The following is a 25184-nucleotide window of genomic DNA, read 5'->3' as shown; positions in this document are numbered from 1 at the left end:
CCTTTAAGAATTTCCAGGGGCTAAAGTGACAACAACTCTATGGAGAAGAGAATTCAAAAATTATTATCCCTGTTTTAAAGATGAGGAAATTGAGGCTCAGGAATTTGCTTCACGATTATACCTCTAGAATGCATCAAGGCCCAAATCCTGGCATTCTATTTCCTTTACCATAGTGTCTAATTTCTAAGGCAAGAGCTTTTCTTACAGAATGTTGCTGGCTGACTCAGATCCCAATTTCTCTCAGTGATTAGGGGAAAAAAATGCTAAGCATGGTGCACCCATTCCCATTTTGTAGCTAGGAGCAGAGATCCAATGCAAATTCAGAAATGAAATGGAGAGCTTCCAAGAGGCCTCTTGGCTCCCAGTTAAAAACACATATGTGTGCCTGTGCACGCATGCGTGTACACATATACACACAAATGGAAGAGGAAAAAGGAGGAAAATTCAGCTTTCTGTTCTTCAGTATTTCATATGAAATAAATGAATTTGCTGCCTGTGGGCTGAACTCACAAGGGGTCAATTATTCTACCACCATGAAAATCACATGTCGTTTCATTGTCTTGCATAAGATTAAGCTCCACATGATGAAACAAATAATTGGTCAATAAGGTCTTAAAGGCAGATAATCAGAAATTAATTTCTTGTCATTCAAGATCTCTCACTGCTGCATTATTTTCACTCAAGATCAGGGAGGGAACTCTGGTGAAGGTTAAGGTGGCAGTATTGAACCTGGAGTCAAAGAGAACTGAGTTTGAATCCTACCTCTGATATTTAGGACAAGTCATTTAACATCTTGGTTTCTGTATCTGTAGAATGTGTATAGTAATAGTACCTATCTCCCAGGGCTGTTGTGAGGATCAAATAAGATGACATAGGGAAAGTGTTCTGTAAACCTTGAAGTGTTATATAAATGCTAGGTGTTACTATATAACCTAATTTAAGGTTCTACCATACTACCATATGACTACCATAAGAAAGGGGACAGGAAATGGCCACCAGACTTCCTGAATAATTTCTCAAATCATGAGGAGAACTCAATTGTGCTCTATTAGTTGGTCATTTTGTCTATTTAGGTACTGAAAGTAAGGGTTGAGAAAGCTCCTCTCTAGTGCTAAATAAATTTTATTAGCATAAACAACACTGAGGCTATCTACATGTCTGAAGGTCCTCAATACCTATTGAGACACTCACTTCCATTTTTCCTCCTAGTCATTTCCTCCCTCCCTCCCTCCATCTCTCCTTTTCTTCCTTCCTTCCTTCCTTCCTTCCTTCCTTCCTTCCTTCCTTCCTTCCTTCCTTCCTTCCTTCCTTCCTTCCTTCCTTCCTTCCTTCCTTCCTTCCTTCCTTCCTTCCTTCCATCCATCCTTCTTCCATTTATTAAGAATTTACTCAATTTATTAAGAATTTACAGATAAGAAACTTTTGCTAAATCCTCACCTTCAACCCTACCACATGCCCCAATGTGCTGTGGAGGTGACCTTGGATCTCAAAGGGCTGTGTCAGTGGTTTTGAAATATTTTATTAAGCTGGGAATCATAGACTAGTCAATTGTGTGTCTTCCTCTTAAAGACTATTCTGGCTAAGCTTAAAGAATCTCATCAAGAAGGAGAAATTTTTAAAGCCACAACAACTAGGCAGTCCTGGTATAGCTATAAATGAAATTATAGATCTCCGAAAAATGATATGCCTAGCTAGGTTTTGGGATAGAAAAAAGACCAAGGTCCTGGAGGCAAGGACTAAGTGACTTTTGGAGGCTACAGGGCAAAATCAGTATTCAAACTACTTTTATCCCCTTTCTGTCTCAATTTTCCCATCTGTGAAATAGTTAATTGAAATCTAGAAACTTGTGATTCTTTAGTGTTTTAAGGGATCTTCGAGATAACTATTCAGTCCTTATTTCTACCTTACCACCCCTGAACAATTACATAGAGCAGGAAATCAAAATCTGGAGAGGATGAAGAAACTGAGGCTGAGTCAAAATTCCTTGTCCAGGGTAATAAGGTTAATAAATGTTTGAGGCAGGATTTGAACTCAGGTCTTCCTGCTTCCAAGTCAAGGACTCGATCTGTGCAATCTAGCTGCCTTACATAAACTTTTCCTGTGACTTGTTTACATGTATATTCTTGTAACATGGACTGATAACTTTGTTGCTTAATTCACTCACAAGAACAATCCTGTCTTACCTCCCTGAAAGATAATAGCCCTGGGAACCTAACCTTCCCAGAAGCCCCAAAGGATGACATTCCATTTGCTCTAAGAATTAGCTTTCAACAGAAATACACCTCCTTCAGTGTCAAACATTTTGAAGAGCTAATCCTGAATGGAGAGACCATAAGAAACACGCATTCACCATCCGTCTCCATCCGGACCCTTTTAGCTCTCAGTGACCCTTACAGAAAGCGACCAGCCAAGTATTAGTTTCCTCAGAATTCCATCCAAACAAAGATCCTTCCTCATGTTACCTGCTGGGATAATGTAAGAAACAGGATCATCTGGTTTGGGGACCACCTGAAACTAGAGTTTGTGACTCTTGAAAGAGTTTGAGGTCAAGATAGGAGATCAGATCAAGGCTCTGAGGACTGTTGAGAGGAATAGAGAAAGGGACAGAAGGAGGCAGGCAGAGAAGTCTTTTCAAGATCAAAATGAATAGTAGCAGCATTCATCTCATCACAATGAGGAGGGCAAGGAAGAACTCTTGGGATAAAAGCCAGGACGAAAGGGTGGCTGGCCTCCCATTGCAACTGAATACTTCAATGATGTTGATTAAGAGCTTTTTGGGGGATCCAGAAAGAGAACTATGCCCTTAAATTCCATTTTCCTCCCTTCTGTATATGAAGGTAATTATAGGAATTAGTATGTAGACACTTAAACATGGACATACAAACATTGATCTATTTTACCGGCAAAAGAGATCCTCTAAGATCTGCATGCTATATGTAAGCTTTTAACACACACAGGATGGAAATGAAATTGATGAAGATGAAGAGACTAGTTATGATAAAAACAGAAAAAAGGAAATTGAAAAAAATATTAAAAACCAAGCAAAATAAAAAGTGCATTGGATTTAAGGTGAAAAGATCTGGGTTCAAATTCATGATATTTTCATGTCACCTTGTTGACATCTCTAAAAATGAGAGGATTAGATCAGATGATATCTAAAGTACTTTCAGCTTAAAGTTCTATAATCCTCTGAATATATTTTAAATATGGTACTTTTATATAGTTACTTTTTCCAGTAAATTCAAATATGTGCATACACACAAATATACATATATATGCATTCACATATATTTATTTTTTCAAAGAAACCTCATTTTAAACCTCCAGTCCATATTCAAGAACCATGTATATCTTGACTAACACAGTATATGTTATTATATTATATAAATAGCACATATAATCTATGTAGAGAGAATATATAACATAATGTATAGGTTATACATTAACTAATGATATATAATTACATATACTAGCTGATACATAGTTATTAATAGAATGCATTGTATAATTATTAATATGCATTATTTATGCCATATCACATTATATAGATCACACACATATAAATGAACAATTAATGAACAGTTCGTATCTGCTGAATAATGGAAGAAGCAAGATGTAGTAGTTAGAGTGCTTGAATTAGAGTTAGGCAAGCCCATATTCTAAGCTTGCCTCACACACTTATTAGTTGTATGACTCTGGGCAAGACAATTCACTTTCTCTGTACCTTGGTTTCCTCATCTGTAAAATCAAAGGCCTGGGTCTGATGGTCTCTAGGAACCCTTCCATCTCTAAACCTAAGAGCAATATTGGGTTTTAAGTCAAATAACTTGAATTTAAGTGATGCTTTTTAGAATTACTACATGTGTGAACTTGAACAAGTTATTTAATCTTTCTTGGCCACAGTTTCCTCATTTATATAGTAATGGTATTGGACTACATGATATCCAACATTCAAAGACTTTTCAGATACTGGGCAAGTCACTTAACCTTTTTTGCCTCAGTTTCCTCATCTGGAAATGAGCTGGAGAAGGAAATGGCAAACAACTCCAGTATCTTTGCCAAGAAAACCTTTAATGGAGTCACAAAGATCAGACACAATTGAAAAACAACTAAACAATAACAATTATGTGTGTGTGTGGGTGCATGCAGGTATCTGCATTTGTGTGCTTTTGTGAATTATCAATAAACCTCAAAACTTGAGGAGATCTTAGAGCATCCTTTTCAACCCATATCTGAATAGAACTTCATGCTATGACATTTCTAGCAGGAGGTTTTCTCTTTTTTACTTAAGATGTCCAGAAAATGGGAATTCACTACTTAGTGAGATCAAGGTTTTTAAGTTTCTCATTACATCAAGATAAAATACAATTTTCTGTTACATTGACCCAATGCTCTTAGTTCTGACCTCTGGGGCCATGCAGGACAAATTGAAAGCCTTTTCCACATGACAGTTTTTTGAACAGTGTAAGACAATGACTTAAAACTAAGTCCCATGATGCTGTGAGAGAAGCCCTGGATTATCAATCTAAAGATTGTAGTTCTGTTTCCCATGCTGCTACTGATTCCCTTTGAGATAAGTCAGTGCCAAACTGGAGATAGTACCCTTATGAACTTTGGTATTTATATATATAAAACAGAGATAATAGTACTTGCATAGTATCATTATAAGGAATATGCTTTGTAAAAATTTATGTCTGCAGATTGCTGGAGGCCATCTATAGTCTTGGTATAGTCCAAGGAAGGTCAGCAAAGCAGACAGCAGAATGAGGGCCCCCCTGCTGATCCCCCTTTGTGACTTCTTTCCACAAATTTTCCCCACTAGAGGACTTGTTATGATTATTATTCTATCCCCAATACAGGAGAAATAACATGAGAGGAAATACTTATAGGATCAATAAAATATATAACCCACTTTAAGCCCCTTAGGCTATTACCCCAAAAGATTGCAATTATAGAATAAAAGCCCAAAGACTACTGCACACGACCCCTCCTTTCTCTAGCATAAGATATGCTCCTAGGCCCTACTACATAATGAATGTTGTCCTACAGTTACCATACTTGAATGAATTTGTTGGAACAGAAGCCAAACAGCATCGCTAAGCATCTCAAAGTAATACAAGAAAAACAGAACTTGTAAATTGAGGAAAACACCAAAATTGGTCTGCCTAAAGTCCTCACACCTAGATGCAAATATGTTTTGTTGTTCATCTCCCAAGCAATTATAATGGATAGTTAAAGCTGACCAAAAGCACAATGATCCTTTCAGCAGGTCAAGGGGTACTAAACTACAAATGGCTTTATTCACATTAATTGAATCTATCACAGAGTGTTGTAAAACCTAGTAAATGATCACAGAATTCTTTGTTGTAGTAACATCACAAGAGTGTTGTTTAGGCGATTTGACAATATCCAATGAAACTGTCGAATGTAGCATACGTAGAGAACTGATTATGTGTGTGTACCAAAATCCTATATAATAAACATACCATGATATCATGGCAGAGCACTGTGTGTGATGCCTGTGTACATGGGCTGAATGCATGGTGTGTCTCACTTCATTTATCGGACTGTGACGCCACACCTGGGTGGGCAACTCAGGTCCTCAGAGAAGCTGCTGGATGGACCTCAAAAGCAGAGGAGGTGAAAAACAAAAAGGACAGAAACTCTACTCAACGTCAAAAGCCTAATGGCAACCATTTAGAAAAATTCAGAAATAGGAGAGATTGGCCCACTGGAGACATCACATAAGAGAAACATGGACTTACTGTTTGTTGAACAGATCATTTCTCAAATCCAATATTCAGTTTTGCCATCTGCAAAGAGAAAGATAATCACATTTAGTGCTTAAGATTCTCAGAAAAGAAAAAAGAAAACAACAGAGAATTAAAAAAAAAAGTAGATAAGCAAAGTATTAAACCTGGTGCTGGGGTAGCTACAAAGTTGATCTTGATGCTTTCCCTCAAGATACATATTGTCTAACTGCCCTCAAAGATCCAATATAACAATGAAGAACATAAAAACATTACTGAATCTTAGTTTTTATTGCTCAGAACCAGGTCATTTTAATTCAATAATTTTATTCAATGTTCCTGACAAATGATTATCCAGCTTCAATGAAAAGATCTACTGATTAGAAACCCATACTTCTAGGGGCCGTCCATTCATCTTTTGAAGAGTTGTAATTGTTAGGATCCTCCCACCTTTTTTTTTAAATTTCAAGCCTAAATCTGATTCTTGGTAACTTGCATCCATTGGTTCTGGTCTTGTTCTTTAGGGTCAAGTAGAGCAAATCACATACTTCTTCCACAAAACAATCCTTCTGGTATTTAAACATAGCTATCATGCCCATCCTAAATTGTGTTTTTTTCTAGTTTAAAGATCTTCCACTTTTTCTTTCTTCCTTTCTTCCTTCCTTTCTTCCTTTCTTCCTTCCTTTCTTTCTTTCTCTCCCTTTCTCTTTCTCCCTTCCTTCCTTCCTTCCTTCCTTCCTTCCTTCCTTCCTTCCTTCCTTATCTTCTGTTTTAGGATTGACCTAATACTGATGCATTGATTCCAAGGCAGAAGAATAGTAAGAGTTAGGCAATGGGGATTAAGTAACTTGCCTAGGGTTTAACCACTAGGAAGTGTCTGAGATTAGATTTCAACTAAGGACCTTCCATTTCTAGACCTGGCCCTCTAACCACTGAGCCACCTAGCTGACCCTCCTACCTTTAAATATTAAAGTAGATCTATCAATTCAACCAATGTGGGGGAGAGAAGATGGAGGCAGTGGAGAGAAAGATCATATCAGAACCTAAAAGAGGTTTTCTTAGAATTTTGTTATAATTGTACTATGCTTCCATTTTCTGTCATTTAGTTTTCAACTAGTTGCTATGAATTTTTTATAGTGATATTACAAACTGATTAAAATTCCTATAGAAATAGTTCATGTTTTCTATCTGTTTTGTGTAGCCTAAGCCTGACATCATTCACCACTCCAAAATCAAAAGGCCCCACTGCTTTCCTGTTCCCTCCCTCTGACAATGCTGGGAGGCTCTGAATGAAGTAAATGAATTGGTATAGTTGGTTGGCAAGGTGTTTTAGCTATTATCAACCATCTGTTTTTAACAAGTTTGTTTAGGGGCCCAGATTTTTATTAATATCAAAAACAATGTAGTATTTTTACAAGTTCATTCATTCCTTCACTTATATTATCATAGGACTTAAAGATGCTGGGGATTTTCAGATATATCTTGAACCCTTCCATTTTATAGTTTTAATTTAACCTCCTTTCTAAAACCTAACTGATCTTCCCCTTCCTTTCTCTCACCTTAAGAAAGTATCTATCTTTCCTTACTCAAACTTCACACAGGACTTTGCTTATGCTTCTCTTACATAGTTATGCTTTGTTTGGAATTAGAGTCTTTTGAGTATATTTCACATTCTCTTCCCCTTCCCCTTCCCAGTTTGTGAGCTCAAAAAGGCCAAGCACTGTCTTTATTTGCCCACCTAACATCCAACCCAGTGCATTGTGTACAGTAGGAACTTTATGTATACATGTGGAATTGCATTGGGGAAAAAAAAAAAAACTCGAGGAGAAATCTCACGTCAGATTCTGAAAGTAAAGAAAGATAGTTAGCTACAAAGAGTCAAGTAGGCTATTACATATTGACAGAAGGATAAATGCATTGGCTCCCAACAAGGCCCAATAACTTAGATATAAGGAAGTCAGAGAAACTTAGAAGAATTATGCAAACTGATGCAGAATACTGCAAAAGCTATCAGTCATAGGTTGGTTTTGTCTAACTATTTTTCTTTTTGTCTAACTGTTACAAGGGAGAATTTGGTGAGGGTAGAGAAAGATATACTGGGAAATATATGGTATGTAAAAAACAAACAAAAATCAATAAAACTTTTAAAAATTTTGGTTTTTTATTATATACTTAGTGATAAGTATATAACAATATACTTAATAATATGCCTCTACCATCAACAACAAAAATTTAACTAAACAAGTACATAAAAATTATGTGCAAACAAAATCCATATTGTTTGTAATTTATTTAAAATATATAAATTACAGGTGTGTGTTAATATAAATATCCTCTGCTTTTGAGTTCCCTTTGATTTTGTTTTACTTATATGCTTTTTCTCTTGATTTTGTGGCTGTTAATTTTTAATATAATCATATTATGCATTATTCTTTTTGTCTTTTTTTCTTTCATTTCTTCATACATTTCCATTATTTTCTTTACATTTTCAATACCTGCCATTTCTAATAACATAATATAATCTGTTATATTCAAATATCACAGTTTTTAGCCATTTATTCTATTCACTGCATTTGTTATTTTCAGTTTTGTCCTTACAGCCAAAGCTTTAATGACTATTTTCATAAATACAATGCTTTTTACTCTTTCAATAATGCCATTAGGTTCTAATCCTAGTAAGGAGACCCCAGGTCAATAAACATAAATAGCTTCATAGCTCTTAATATATATTTTCATCATGTTTTCTAAAATAAGCAATTCACAGTTGCTCTTGCAATGTAATATTAGGCCTGTTTCTCCGTGTTCTTATTAGCATTTAATTTGGTCACCTTAACCTATCTCAGTTAATATACATTAACAGGACTGTATTTAGCTAGATTGTTCCCTAGGCAGCAGATACAATCTGTTGCCAGGACCATATTATTTCCAAAACCAAATCTTTCCATATTGGTCATACTCAGTGGAACTTTTGTTCCAATGCCAAAACCCCTCAGGAATGCAAAATTACCTCCATAACATGATGAGTGTTAGAGTAAGACTTTTGCAGAATATTTATGCTCTCTAAAACATTGTTGTCCTTCCAGAAACTATGTTTGGATTATGGGTATATTCAGATTTAAAACTACTACTAATCTCAGGCAGGTATGTGTGGACTTTCCAGATATCTGTCATATTTAACTTATTTAAGATTCTATTCATCTCTTTGACTTATTTCTTAGTTATTTTTTGGTTATATTTATTTAGTTCTCAGAGGGGATAATAAAAGTCCTCTGCTATCATTATTATGTTATCTATTTCCATCTATATCTCATTTAATTTGTCTTTAGAAATCTGGATTCTATAACACTTGGTGCATACAGGTCCAATATTGATAATGATTCATCATCCCTATTACTCCCAAAGATAATATTTTTACTCTTTTCATCCCTTCCAATCATATCCATTTTAGCTCTAAATATCCATTTTAACTCTAACAAGAGATGACTCCCTACCCCTGCCTTCTCTGGATCAGCTGAGGCATAGTATATTCTGCTTCAGCTTCTCAACTTCACTATGTGTGTCTCTCATTTTCAGTGTATTTCTTGTAAACAATACATTGTCACATTTTGATTCTTGATCCTTTCTGCTATCCATTTTCGTCCCATGGGTGAATTTATCCTATCATACTCAGTGTCATGTAATTACTAGCTATCCATTTTCATCTACTCCATTCTTCCTCACTCTTTTTCCTTCTTTTCCTTTCTTTCTACCATATCCCTCCTCAGATATCCAATTTCCTTTAACCAATACATCTCCAATTCGTAGCCCTTCTTCCACATCCTCCTTTGTCCTCTCCCTTGGCCCTCCTTTTTCCAAATTGATCCATCTTTCCAAAGGTCCCTCCCTTGTCCCTTCCCCTTTATATTTTAATTCTTATTCTCTCTACCTGTCCCCAAATCCTCTCCTTATCCTCATAACTGTGCCATCCTACTTATTGATATGAATGTGATTCTAAAAACCTCTCCTCTGTCTTATCCTGTTCCATCCCTATCCTCTTATTTTATCCCCTTCCATTTTGATATTTACTCCTTTTTCCAGTCTCTACTTTATTCCATCTCCCTTCCCTTCTGTTTCTCTGTGGATTAAGAAACTATTTATCCTTCTAATAGTGTATGCTGTTATCTCTTTATTCCAGGTCTTATGAGAGTAGGGTTCTAGTACTATCTCCATCTCCTTCCCCTACTCTGTGGTGGGTCTTCCACTTATTCCTCCTCCATATGGGATAGCCACTCCATTTTGCATCCTCCTTATCTATTCCCCTATCATTTCAACTCATTGCATTATATTTACCTCAACCTCTTCCAATCATACATACCCCTTCAAAATACCCAAGAAATGATACCATTCCCAGGGGCCATGGATGACATTTTCCATATAAGAATCAAACAATTTGACCTTTTGGATTGCTTATGTTTAATCTTTCATTACCTTTGTATGTTTTTTATAGATAAAATTTTCTGCTGAGTTCTGGTTTTTACCTCAGGAATAGTTGAAAGTATTCATTGAATATCCATTTTTTACCTTTTATAATTATGTTCATCCTTCCTGGATATGTTATTTGTGGTTGTAAGCTTTGTTCTACTAAATATTGTTTTCCATGTCCTGTATTCTTATAATGTGTGGCTGCTAAGTTTTGTGTTATTCTTACTATAGCTCCACAGTATTTAAATTATTTTTTTTTCTTGTTGCTTGTAGTGTTTTTTTCTTACCTAGGAACTACAGAACTTAGTAATGATGTTCCTGGGTATTTTCATTTTGATATCTCTTTGAGATAGTGAATGGTGGATTATTTTAAATTTCGAGAATTTTGAGGCAGTTTTCTTTTATGATTTCTTGAAGTATGGCATATAAACTAGTTTTTATCATAAAATAAGTTTTATGATAAAATCTAACTATTCTCATATTGTCTCTCCTTGATCTATTTTCCAGGTTAGTTTTATGTGATGAAATATTTTATATTCTTCTCTATTATTTCATTCTTCTGATTTTGTGGAATTATATCTTATTGTCTTAGGAAATAATTAGTTTCCCCTTGCCTAATTGTAGTTCTTAATACATTATTTTTTCCTGTAAGTTTCTGGATCTCTTTTTCCATTTGGATGATCTTTCTTTTATAATTTTCTTTCGTTGCTCTAATTTTTTTCTAGTTTTTCCTTAAATTACTCTCCCATTTGGTTTTTGAGATCTTTTAAAAACTTTTCCAAAAGCTCTTTTTCGCTGTGTGGCTATTTATTGTATTTCTTTGATATTTTTGAAGTAGGTATTTTCAGTTTCCTGTCCTCTCAGTTTGAATTTAGATCTTCTATGTCCTCATAATAGCTATCAATAGTTGGTTACTTTCTCCTTTGCTTACTCATTTTTATATGTTTATTTTTTAAAAATTTAGTGGCTAGTCCAATAGATTTAATTAATTGCTTTTTACTGGACTCCCAGGTTTCTATTCTACTGGGCACCATTACCTCAGGTTTCAGGATTTTTTTTTGTTTCTTTTTTGTTTGTTTTTACCTGGGTTCTTTTTAGATATTCCAGTTTTTATTGTATAGGGTCTCATGCAATCCCAGGTCCTCTGCTCAAGCCCCAGTCAGAGACTGACCTCAGGTGTTCCAACCATAGTCCATAGGCAGTTCTGCCATTACTACTGCAGTCGATCAACCTTGCCCTGTGGCAGCAACCAGCGAAGCCATTCTCCCAGCAGTGACCACAGCTGACAAGGTTCCAGTCCCTCAGCAACCACACTCACTAGTTTGTGCTCCTTCCTCAATCCTCCTCTACCACTGCTGCAGCCCAGGACAGAATAGAAATTCAGTCTGAGTTCCTTGGGCCTCCAGAGTCCCTAATTAAAGGAACAAGGCTTGAACTCTTTCCCTCAGGAGCCTAAAGACTTTGTAGTATCCACTCCCTTAATCCCCAATTGTAGGTCAATGGGGGTCTCCAAAGTAGACACAGCTGCTCCCAGGACCATCCAGCTGAGGATTCCAGTGGGATTCTTAGGGATGTTGGCTTTGGGGCTCAATGGACAAGGTGAGGTTGCCAATCCCTGCCCAAGAGTTTACCTTGTTGATTCCATTATGTTGGCTCTAAGGACAGAAGCCAGGGAAGTTAGAAACCTTCCTCCCTAGTTTTCCCAGGCTGTTTTATTTCACTCTTGACTCCTGGCTGTTTTGCCATTTTTAGCTTTGATTCAGTAGAGTATTTTTGTTTGTAGCAGGATATTAGATGGGTGAGAAAGTTTCATGCCTTAGTCCACCATCTTCTCACAATTTGTCATGTCAAGAAAACTTTTAAAAAAGCATACTGGTGGTGCTTTATAATTTATAAAAGTATTTCTTAAGAGCAACCTTGCATCTTTAGCCCTTTCTTAGAGATGAGGAAACTGAAGCTTGGAGAGGCAAAGACACTTGCCCAGAATCAAATGATGATGAAATGGAAGAGCTACTTGCCTAGACCTAAGGGAGACAGACAGGAGCAGCAGGAGCTATTTCTCAGCCACAGTGCCATGATGACTGCCTCTGTCCCTGTCTCTACCTTCCATCCTCCTCTGTACATACCCTCCTCCCTCATGCCACAATCAGAAGAGATATGGGAACAGCTGATGTTGGGAGGATAAAACAAAAATAAAGCTCATTTCTACTTTGCTACCTCCCCTCCCTACCAAAGACACATTGAAAAAAAAAAAAACAAATAGCCAGTGTTCCAATAATTAAAAGTTGACTGTTGACTTAGTGTTTCCACCAAGATACTCCTGCCTTTATTACTCATATAACCTTTTTTCATTTTGTTTTATTTTGCTTTACTCAATCTTTGCCCAGCCAATGGAATCTAATATAAGTTTTAGAGATGGAAGACACTTAAAATCATCTAGTTCAGCCCTCTCATTTTACCAGTGAAGTAATGGACAACTAGGAGGACATAACATCATAGGTAAAAAATGGCAGCCCTTGTGTTTAAAAAATACTGGCATATTCATTGCTCTCATAAACATTTATAAAACAATGATAACATGTAAGATGCTGGGCTTGGTTTAAATTATATATATATATACATATATACATATATATGTGTATATTTATTTATATATGGGAAAAACTTAGTCCTTGCCCTGTAGCAGACAATGTTTTGTTGGTCTATGACTTTTTGCTTCCTAGGTTGACAGATTAGTAACGCTCATCAATTTGCTCAGTAAGAATTGGTCAGTGTTTGAAAATGTGTCCTTCTAAGATTTAAAAAGACATGTCAGTGAGGAAGATTTCATCAGGAAAACAGCTATTTTAAAGGTACCCTCAGGTAGCATATCTCAGATCCTATGAGGACTTTGAAATCTCAGTTCTTGTCCTTGGTTTTGCTGCTTCCATTTTGAGCCTTTAGATTTCATGAAGAACATTGGCTTTTATATCAGCCTGGCATCTGCTTTATGTTAAATTGGGTCTTAAATTGGGTCTGGATCTGGACTCCATCACTTCATCTTGTAAGGGAACTTTCCCCAGATCTCCCTTTCCTCTCTACCCAATAATTGGCATATGTCATCTCTGCCCCATGGGGACATGATATTCAAATTTCTAGACTCTAAGTTAGTTGAAGGCAGGGCCTGGGTCTTGATCTAATCTTAATGCCTCTCATTGGGCCTAGCATAGTGCTTTGGACACAAAAGACATTTCATAAGTATTTGTAGAATGAAAGAATGTGGAATTGGGGATCTTTCCCTTAATACATGCAAAGTCTCCTGCACTGTGTGCCAGATGTCTGTGCAACTAATATTTTTCTCCTGGGACCAGCATTCAGTAGTTTCCAGCATCAGCAGAATTGGTTCTGAATTTTTTCCCTCCAGGTTGGCCTCCTGCTGCCTATGAAGGGCTCTAACAGATGTTCATTTTTCTTTCCTTCCTTTATATTACATGGACAAAGTATAGATATATGACTGAGTGGATAGACATATAGATGTATGAATGGATGAACCAATGGACAGACAGAAAAACAAACAGATTGACAGAATAATAGATAGATAGATAGATAGATAGATAGATAGATAGATAGATAGATAGATGATGGATAGATGATGGATAGGTGATAGAGACAGAGAGACAGATAGAAGATAATGGATAGAGAGATGATAGATAGATGATAAAGAGAGATAAAGACACAGAGATAGAGATGTAGATAGACATACAGATATACATATATATAAATAGATAGATGATAGATAGATGAGAGCTAGAGATAGATAGATAGGTAATGGATAGATAAATGATAGACAAATGATAGAGCAAGACATAGAGATAGATAGAGAGATAGATAAAAAGATGATGGATAGATGATAGATGATGGATAGATAGGTGATAGAGGTAAAGATAAAGAAATAGACATGTAGATAGACAGATAGATTGACAAACAGATAGATAGATAGATAGAAAGATAGATAGATATACAGATGATAGAGTCTAGATCTTTGGTTTTATTGATGAAGGGAACTATCTCATAGGAAACTCTACCAATATAGATGAACAACTTCCCCATCACGTTAGAGCTGCCTAGCACACTAAGAGGTTAGATGATTCATCAAAGGTCACTAAGGCTGAATATATAAATCTTTCTGACATCAAGATGGGCTCTCTAACTCCCTACTAACTTGCTTTTCGATATGTCTATATGGATGAATGCACTTGTCTAGACTCCATCATGGTAGAGGGTAAAGAGGAAAGGGCTGGAATTTTAGTTCCAGCTCTGTAATAATACACTCATTATAGGACCTCAGACAAATATGTTACTTCTGTGGTCCTCAGTTTTTTCTTCTGTAAAATGACGTAATTAGATGAAACAACCTTCAAGACCTCTTCCAGATCTATGGTCTGTCACACTTTGAAAATATTATGGTGTCAAGTCTGACATTCTATGGTCTAAAATCTTAGATCTCAGAATATTCCTCCATTTGACATTAGAACATCAAACAAGCAGTCGGGCTCCAAAAGACCAGAGCTCCAACCTGAAGCCCATAGCCTTAGACCGGACTTTGTAAATTGAAGCATGCTGAGGCCAGGTCAAAGGTGAAGTCCCCAACAGCTGACTTAAGCAAGCTTAATCTCTGAAGCCTTTGTTAAAGCTTCTCCTACCAGCAGGGAGGGAACTCCTCGTCCATAGGACACTCTACATTAAGTTTATTTCATGACAAGAAGTCTCTCTGTGTTACACGACAGAGGTAACTGTGATTTTTATTGTTTGCTTAACAACATGGAACCTCCCATAAAAAGCTAGAACTCACTGACTGATATGGTCACTCCTATGCCATGAATCCCACTGATAGCAGAAGAGAACATTCACAAAGAGCTCTCCATCAGGAGCCAGAAGGCCAGGGTTCACATCCCAATTCCATCCCTTACTGAGGAGGGGCCCTTGGGCAAGTCGCCTTCCCCTCTGAGTCTCTGTTTATTACCTATAAAATTAGGATAATAACATTCACTACTTTGCAAGCTCTTGCCAAAAAAAGTGCTTTATCAGCTGCAATATGTTACATAAAAGGGAGCAATTGTTACCTCAGGGAAGGGATTTCTCCTTTCTTTTCCTAAAGTGCCAACTTTCCCATAAGTCCAGCTCTGATTTATCACCAGGCCTTGCCACTGTCCTGAATCCTCCAAAGCTATAGAAGGGCTTTCCAAGGCAGAAAGCCTTCAAGAACGGGTTTGATAATGGAGGCATGCCTGCTGCCCCAAGCCAGCCCATTGAGTTTCTTCACCAAAGGGGTTTCTGCACTAGGAAAAAAAAAGGTTTTTCTCCTGACAGTAACTCATGAACACCAATCAGTCCACAAATCTATGTGCGGTGCATTGTGCTAAGTACTAAAGAGACCAAGAAAGGTAAAAATCAATCCCTCCTCGCACAGAACTTATAGTATAATAGGAGAGACAACATGCAGACAAGATACGTGCAGGATAAAATGGACTTTGGGGAAGACTGATACCAACGACCTGGATTCAGACACAACTTCTGCTGATTTATTGCCCATGGGTCTTTTGGCAAATCACAGGTTCTCTGGGTTTCAGGTTTTAAATCTAGAAAAAAAGGGGGTAAGACAAGATATTTTTTTAAAGCTTCTTCTTACTCTAAATTTAAAATTCAGTACAGTTAGGATATAACTGCATCCTTCCATAATTTTGGGAGATTTACATAGCTTTTATAGCTTTTTGTGTTAGGTGGTACAAGTGGTGAGCATGATACTACCACCACCACTACTACTATGACGACGACAATGACTATTATGACTTTTACTGCAGCTGCTACTGCTACTAGCTAGAATTATATAGTTCTTCCAAGATTTGAAAAGTACTTTACATGTTATCTCAGTTGATGTTTACAATGACCCTGTCAAGCAGGTGCTCTTATTTTCTCTATTTTACAGATGAGGAGACTGAGGCCCAGAAAGCATGATATTTTTGTTCCTGTTTTATAGACAAAGAAAATAAGGATTAGAATCATTAAGTGATTTGTCTAGGATCATATACCTAGTAAATGTCAAGGTTAGGATTAAAATTTAGCTCTCCCATCAATTAATCCACTGTTCTTTCTACCATATCCCAGGGTCCTTTCTCAAAAGAAAACACTTTTTCCTCCTCAATCTTGTGACCAAAACCTTTTCTCTCTCTCTCTCTCTCTCTCTCTCTCTCTCTCTCTCTCTCTCTCTCTCTCTCTCTCTCTCTCTCTCTCTCTCTCTCTCTCTCTCTCTCTCTTTCTCTCTCTGTCTCTCATTCTCTCTCTGTCTCTCATTCTCTCTCTCTCTCTGTCTCTCATTCTCTCTCTGTCTCTCATTCTCTCTCTCTCTCTCTCTCTCTCTCTCTCTCTCTCTCTCTCTCTCTCTCTCTCATTCCTTTCTCTTTTTCTCTCCCCTCCCACTCCTCTCCTCTCCTCTCCTCCTCTCCCATCTTTCCTCTCTTCTCCTCCTCTTCCCCTCTCCTTCCCTCTCCTATCTTTTTCTCTCCTCCCCTCTCCCCATCTTTCTTCTGATCCTCTCCTCTCCTCTCCTGTTTTTTTTTCTTTTTCTTTTCCTTCTCTTTCCCCTCTTTGCCTCCCTCTTGGAACTCCTTCCAATCTAAACAGCCAAGTTCAGGAGAATGACACCGAACTCCATTCAAGGGGCTGCTATTCACAGTGTGCCAGACACCCCACAGTACATTGGCGGCCAATGTGTTCATTTACAAAATAGGCCATGCCTTTTTGCCATATCCCAGACTGCATTTGAAGAGGTTCCTCTCTGGACTTGAGAGGAACTGCACGAGCCAGGTTTTTTTCTTTGGGACCCAGTGAGCCAGGGGGTTGGCCTCTAAGCCCATGAAGCAGTGCCAGGCGTGCTCTAAGAACCTCTCTGTCCTTGTGCCCCCGTGAAGCAGATTCACAGTGAAGCAAGCCTCTTGACCTGAATCAGTAATGGACATTTCTGATTGCTGCTCTACAAAGCTTCCTTCATGGCATGCAATGATACATCGTACAGGAGAAAGAGCCCTTGATGGCAGCGTTGGCAAACTTTGGTTTCAGTCTTAGCTCTGCCACATATTCCTTATATGGGAAGGTCACTTAATAATTCCTTTTTGAACCTTACCTTCCTTATCTGTAAAAAGGGGATAAAAGGGGCAGCTGGGTGGCTCAATGGATAGAGAATCAGGCCCAGAAATGGGGGAGGTCCTAGGTTCAAATCTTCCCTCAGTCACTTCCTAGCTTTGCGACCCTGGGCAAGTCACTTGACCTCCATTGACTTGGAAACAATACACAGTATTAATTTTAAGATGGAAGGTAAGGGTTTAAAAAAAGGGTGATAAAATAGCCTAACCCGTATGACTGGAAAACTCTCTTCAAAACAGTCCTATAGGTAGGTGATATAGGGAACAATAATATCCATTTTAGAGATGAGGAAACTGGAGTCTAAGAAGGTCATGCGACTTGCCAATGATCATGGAGAGCAAGTAAAAGAGCAAAGAGTTGAACCCAGATATCAGTCCAGCCCTACATTGCTGTATCCAATAAGACTGAGTGTGAAAAGTGCTCATCTGTGTTATACACCACAAGCTAGGTGTGACTAGGCACGGTGGTCTTCATAGGATCACAAGGCTTTAGAAGGGTCTCTAGAGGCTCTGCTGTGTTAAAAAAAAAGAGTCAATAAGAATAATGATTCAGGGAGTACCTACTTTGGATCAGGAGTTGTGCAAGATGCAGGAGGCATCAAGAGAGGCCAGAAAATAGTCCCTGCCCTCAAGGAGCTCACAGTCCAATGGGGAAGACTTAGAAACAGCCAGGAATATACAAGATATACAAAAGGGAAATGGAAGGGAATCTCAAAGGGAAGGAAGGCACTGGGGGTTGGCGAGAGATGGCCATGGCAAGGATGGTGCTGGGAAACCTCTCCTGCTTAAGGGGAAATGGGAGTTGAGTCTAAAAGGAAGCCAGGCAAAGGCAGGAGAGAATATTCTAGCCAAGAGGGGATAGCCCATGAAAAGGCACAGAACCAGGAGATAGAGGGGATGTGTGAGGAACAGCCAGAAGGCCAGGGTTGCTGGTAGAGGGGCCTATGGTGTCAAAAGGCTAGAATGATAGAGGGGAAGGGCAGGCTATGAAAGATTTCAAAGCAGGAGTTTATATTTGATTCTACAGGCAATAGGGAGCCACCAGAGTTTAGGTCTAGGGAGTGGGGAAAAAAGACAAGAATGAGATAATTCCTGCCTTTAAGGAACCTACTTATAATGCCACTTACAACTTTATGCCCTATGATTACTGTTAAGATGAACATGAGGGCAGCTGGGTGGCTCGGTGGATTGAGAGCCAGACCTAGAGATGGAAGGTCTTGGGTTCAAATATGACCTAAGACACTTTCTATTTGTGTGACCCTGGGCAAGTCACTTACCCCTCACCCCCTACCCCCGTCCCCCATTGCCTAGTCCTCACCACTGTTCTGCCTTGGAAACAATACCCAATATTGATTCTAAGGCAGAAGGTATGGGTTTATTTTTTTTAAAGATGAAGATGAAAATGATTACAATATCACCAAAATTAATTTATTCTCTTTCCCTGAATTAAAGTAGGAAATTCAGAGGGTATGGTCTAGATTTCCATGTATTTCAAATTCCCCACAGGACTCTATTGCATGTTCTCTTAGACAAAACATCATCCTTGGCTTGCCAAAGAACACAAAAGAAAAGCAGTACTGGAAACAAAACTAAGTGGGGGCAGGTCAGAGTGGAGTATTTTAGAATTTCCAGTTCAAAGGAAATTATGGCTCCCTTCTTGACTCTGAGAACTGGGTCAGACCGTCCCTAGTGAAAGGAGGACAGAGGGAGAGGGAACAAAACCGAGAAGCCGGAGTGGCTTTACGGCGCCACATGTCTGAATTTTGGAAGGTAAGAGGCTTCCGTGGAATTGTAGAAGGGAGACTGTTGTCCCATGGAGGCATAAGGCTAGAGGAAATCAGTCCCTTCTCACCCCGTCCTGGCTGCATCCCCAGGCTGCTCCAAAAGCACTAGCTCCCTTCAACTTCAGCAGAGAAGTAGGGCTGATGGGCCTGAATGTCAATGACTCAGCAGGGATATGATAGAATTGGTTCTGAAGCTTCTCCAACACCATGGCAGAGGCAAATACCAGGCTGCTGATGCCATTGGTTCCCTGGGATGACTTACTGACCAGGTGAGGAGATGGCAGCTATACTGAGGGAGTCATACTCCAAGATCCCAGAAACTTACATCTAGGGAACACGAAACCTCCTGAATAACATTTTGCTTGAGCATAAATGACCAGATCAGGGAAAATGTAACCCTCAGTAGTTGTGTTAGTGAAGAAATATATACATAGAGAAAGGATGCTATACTGCTCTTAAAAGGAGAATAATTAAATAGACTAAAGTGCTTATGCTCTTTTATTTAAGTGGCAGGACATGGACTTATTATTGGTGACATGCTGCTTAAAAAATAATTAAGTGTTGGGCACGTTTTCCACTCCCCACCCCAATCTTAAGGAAATCTGACTGCTGCAGTGCATGGTGGGCATGTTCCCTATGGCAACCCAGTCTCCCAGAAAGGAAACACCTGCCTAGAAAAATGGGCAAAGCAACATTTTGTTGTTGGGAAGCTGCCTGGTTTTATTAATAAACTCATACCGTGTACATGGCACATTGAGGTAAACAGAGATTTTTTCCAGGGTGGATAAAGCTGGCAACTCCAGCAGATGAACAAAATAACCTTCTAAATATAAATACCAAGATAAACAGTGACATATATACCTCTGCATATTGATTCACAGGGACAATATGCAACTGAATGATAGAATGGTATAGAGTCAAAGCTAGAAGGACCTTAGAACATGGATTGAAAGAGATGGCTGGGAACTAAGATCATAGAATGTTGCAGCTGCAAGGAACTTTCATGAATAGAATGTTTTGATAGAATAAAAAAATACGGGAGTTAGAATTAGTTCTTAGGAAATGGATTGTAAAAACAGTAAGAGACTTTATACATAGGATACAGACTTTATAATATTTCTCTGTCATCGAAAGTCATTGGCTCTTAGGACATAGATGATAAGATCTGGAAGGAGCCTTAGAACAGAAAATGTCAGAGATAGGCTAGAACTCAGAACATGAAAAGCCACAATGAAAAGGATCTTTAGAATAGAGTGTCAAAGATTTGTGAGAACTCAAGACAGAATGTTACAACACAGGGCACAGAACATAAGAATTTGAAGGAAACTATATGCAGACACAAAACACAAAATATCAAATTTGAAAGAGGGTTTGGAATCTGAACTACAAGAAATGTAAGTGATTTAGAACATAGAATATAGGCTGAAAGCCAGGGAAGAAGGGTATTTGGGACTTTGGAGATTAAGAGACAGAATGTTAGAGTTGGGTTGAACCTTAGAATAAAGAATATCAGATTTGGAAGAGATGTTTGTTTACTCTCTAGTGAATCTAAACACCACAATTTACAGTTGGAGAAACTGAGACCCAGAGAAGGTAAGTGACTTTCCCCAAGATCAGAAGGTTAATTGATTATGTGTTCTAAGTTGCTGTAAGACGTCAATAAAAATCTTTTCCTTCTTGTGGCTTCAGTTTCCTTATTTGAAAATTATCACAATACATGGCAGGGACAGAATTATAAAGAATGGTCTATATTTTGAAGAAAAACCAAGGTACAAGGAATGGAGGCAATGGAATCAGGAACAATTGCATTCAAGGTCACTACTTACTTGACTAGCTTAATTTTTAAGTGACTGGTAACTATGTTAAATTATAGGTGAGGGGCTGACATATATTAGTAGAAGTAGTTTTCACATCTGGATTATCTCATCCGTATAAAGTCACCAGTCAAAGCCCAAAAGAAAAGCTGTATGAAAGGAAGAGATCACTATGCTCTTTCTAAAGGCACAATTCTAGTGCAACATGGAATCATAGCTTCATAGGAAGGAAACATCCATTTATTAAGTATCCACTATGTACCAGGCACTGTTAAGGGTTAATATATTTTATAATAAAGAAGTTACATGACTTGCCCAAGATCACACAGCTAGTAATTGCCTGAAGTTGGATATGAACTCAAGTCCTCCCTCATTCAAAGCCTGGGGGTTCTATTCCTTTCACCACCTAGATGGCTCCTAGGATCATAGATTTATAACTATAAAGGACCCCAGGGGTATAATCTGGAAAAGATAAGAAAAATCAATGTCACCTCCTTCTCAGGATAATGCACTAAGTAGATCCACAAGTCAGAGATTAAATGACCCAAGAACCTCTGGCAGAGGGAGAGATGGGGTCAATAAATACAACATGTTGCCCAAACATAAGAGTAGGAAATTCCATTTTTTTTCTTTTCTAATTCCCTCTTATGGCTTAGATTGGAAGGGATGTTCCAATTTGCTGTGTTATCCCAAATCCTTCCTGAGCACAGAATCAAAAACTTTCTTTTCCATTGGTCAAAAAGAATTTTCCATCCTAGGCACTCTCCCAGGTTTCAAGCACTTACCATGTGCTTTTCTGAGTTACAGCTTTGGACATCCTTTTTCATCTCCCCAACTAGATTGTCAGCTCATTGTGGGGCTTTCCCAGGACCCAGGCTTGCTTATCAGCCTCTTTGTCCTCAGTGTGCTAAGCCCTAAATGTTTATGGTAACTGTGGGAACCACACATGGCTTGGAGTCAAAAGAGAGGAATTTGAGCCTAGGCTTGCTGCATACTGACTATATGCCATTTAGAAGGAAAGGGTGGGGATAGGTAGATCCTCAGTGGATAGAGAGCCAGACCTGGACAGAGGGAAGTCCTGGGTATAAATCTGAGCTCAGATATTTCCTAGCTGTGTGACCCTGGGCAAGTCACTTAACCCCATAGCCTAGCCCTTAACCACTCTTATTTCTTGGAATCAATACTGATTCTAAGACAGAAGGTAAAGGTTAAAAAAAGAAGAAGGAAATGGCAACAAGGAAATCTTATCCTCAGTCTCATATCATTAGTAAGTGAAGTAGGAGAAGGAAGAAGAATGATAAGGAGAAGGATGAAGGTTACCATTTAAAAAAACAAGCAAGTGAAGAAACTCCCAAACAAAAACATAACCCTAAATCCTTTGGGTAGCTTCTTCTATGCATTTTCTATCTCTGTTATATACCGAGCTTCAGATCTGATGGAATTCTATGTTGGCTAACTTTCTAAGGGGCAGTTATAAACCAGAAAACAGTGGTTTGGACCAGGTAGCTAGAAGTATTCCCATTTTTCCAGCCTATCTCGATTTCCCACATGCCACATGCTCCAACACTCCTTCCCACAAGCTGGGAATAACAACCACCACCAACAGTAAAGCTAATAGTAATGATAATAATTATTAGCATTTGTGGAGCATTTTAAGGTTTGTGAAGTGCTTTATGAATATCTCATGGGATCTCATGGCATTCCAGGACCAACAGGCTTCCTGACACCCAATCTGACACTTACCACTATCCCATAATTGCTCAAATAAACAGAAGGGCTGTGATGCAAACCCACGTCTTCTACCTCCAAATCTTCTTTAGGAGAGTTCATAAAACCATTTGTTATTGTTGTTGTCATTCAGTCATTTGAGCTGTGCCAGATTCTCCATGACGCCATTTGGGGTTTTCTTGATGAAGATATTGGAGTGATTTGCCAATTCCTTTTCCATACTCTCTTAGAAGTGGAAGGAACTTCAGAGACTACCTAATCTAATCCAGAGCTCCAAAGATTTCCCTTAAATGGAAATTTTGCTATTCTCCATTGAAATACCCAGGGAGTCTTATGAATAAGGGAACTCCAGCATTTGCCCACAGTTATGGGGTATCATATAATTGCATCATAGTGGGTCAGTTGGAGTATGTCTTTTGAACTCTGTCCTTTATGGATTGAGTCTTGTAAGTCTTATTTTATCTCTGTGTTTCTGGGAAAATAAAGAACTCTTAGGCAAGGACTCACTGGTATATACCTACTCAGTGAAGAGTGAATCAAACTCTCTTTGTCAATCAGCAACTTTTAAGTTAATTAATCAAAAACTTCAGTACCCCTACTTCGTACCTTACCAGTCACTAAGTATGAGAGTTCACAAGTCACTTGCTAGAGTGGGTGACAACTCCAGAGGCCACTGCCCAGCAGTGCTAAGCAAATTGAAAGACAATGATTGGTGACCATTGTAAACCTCAAATTTCCTTAGACTTATAAATGTTGGAAATTTCACCATTGGGATATTTCATACTTGGAAAATTTCTTACTGATAGTCTATTGGAATGGGAACCCCATTGGCATGGGAGGTTCCTTCTCTTCCCTTCTTAAGATTACTTTAGGACAGAAACCCTTTGCTGAACAATGGAAAGGACTTTGACCTATGCTTAAGCATAGAACAGGAATTTCTTTGAGTCATGATTGATTTTAGAATTGATACAATGGAGATACTTGGAATAAATCCCCACCCTATTCAGTCCTAACAGGATTGAGTAAGGGCTGCAGCCTAGATCAAAATTTAATTATTCCAATCTCTACCCTACTCAGGTTAACAGGATTTAGAAAGGGCTGTAGCAAAGGAGCAAAGATTTAATCATTTGAAAATTTGACCTTCAGAAGACATGTGCAAAAGCCAGAAACCTCTGGGCGGTCCTGGGTTAAGCTAGAGCCTCCATTGGCACAGGGAAATTGATGAACAGTGATTGGTAGATGGGAGAACTGAGGGGAGGAACTTGGATGGTTTCCTTAAAGATAGGGGGTCTGGAGACTCCAGAGAGGAGTTGAGTAGTGGGTCGGTGTGGTTTGTGTGGGCTCTGAGAAGCTTGCGCTGAAGGAAGCTGAAGGTGGGGGCCTCTGAGACTGTTTCTGCATTTTGGTCACGTGAGTAATAGGGACTGATCTCTTTTCTTTGCCCCAGCTATCTAAGGGCTTGGGCCTTTTGGCCCAGCCTAAACAGAAGGGGTATTTAAGCCCTATTTCCTTCTCTCCCTTTTTCTCTCTCTCTATCTCTAATTACTTCCTCCTATTGTAATTAAACTCCATAAAAGATTGACGGCTGACTTAAGTTTTCATTTAGAAATTACATAGCTGATTCCTTGGTGACCTTAAATTAATATATATCAGTCGTTTAAAGTGATTCCCTTGTAACACCATAAAGTGGAAAAGGGACAGGAAGTGACATTGAAAAAGGACTATAAAAAGTCTTGAACTTCCTGTCCAAGGGACTTCTTGAGATTTCTCCTTTGGAGTTCTTTTTTGGAGTCTCTGCTCCTTGCATCTTGTCCTTTAGACTTCTTTGGAGGATGGCTCCTTGGAGCTTTTGGACTTTGATTTCAACTTGGAGCTTTGGGTTTTTCAACTGGAGTTTTTGGTTTTGGGATTTCAACTTTTAGCTTTGGAGCTTCTTGGAATCAGGAACTTTCTTGTTGTGTTCATTGCTGCCTTGGTGATTTTAGCTCATGAGGGTTTTTCTGCATTAGGACCTTGCTTGGATCTTGCTTGGCTTGCCGGTAAGTGACTAGGATTCCCATGTGGAGATTGGAACTCTGTTGGGGAGCAAGCTTCATTTCACTGGATCAGCCTTTAGGGTAGGCTAGGCAGTCTCCTTACCTCTTTCCCCTCCACATTTCCCTCTTTTTATTAATATTACAATTAAACAGAATTGTTAAAAGTTGCTAATAGTTTTCCCTGACTTAAGGGATAATAATTCAAGACAACTTATTTATAACTCTCTTATTTATTCAAAAGACTAATTTAACTACTATACTACCTAGAAGTGGGGATAATCCTTTTAGAATAGGAAAAGTGGCCACCAATGATGAGGTCACATTGGCTGATATTTATTTGAAAGAAAGTTTCAGATGTATATCATAATCCTTACATGCAACATCTTGGGAATATATAAGAGCCAATAATGCCTCTGGGCCCACACAAAGAAGG

The 25184-nt window shown here is 38.4% G+C and overlaps 1 long non-coding RNA gene across 1 annotated transcript in view; it reads right to left on the bottom strand.

The window, feature by feature from the left end:
- LOC103100649 (uncharacterized) overlaps nt 1-25184 on the bottom strand; it is a 511533-nt gene that overhangs the window by 282991 nt on the left and 203358 nt on the right. The window contains exon 2 of the long non-coding RNA XR_008918124.1: nt 5766-5813. This is a non-coding gene — a long non-coding RNA (uncharacterized LOC103100649). The remainder of the gene's footprint in view (nt 1-5765; nt 5814-25184) is intronic.

This window comes from Monodelphis domestica, chromosome 4 (assembly GCF_027887165.1).
Source record: "Monodelphis domestica isolate mMonDom1 chromosome 4, mMonDom1.pri, whole genome shotgun sequence".
In the NCBI taxonomy this organism is placed as follows: Eukaryota; Metazoa; Chordata; class Mammalia; order Didelphimorphia; family Didelphidae; genus Monodelphis; species Monodelphis domestica.
This window is presented reverse-complemented; position numbering and strand designations above follow the sequence as displayed.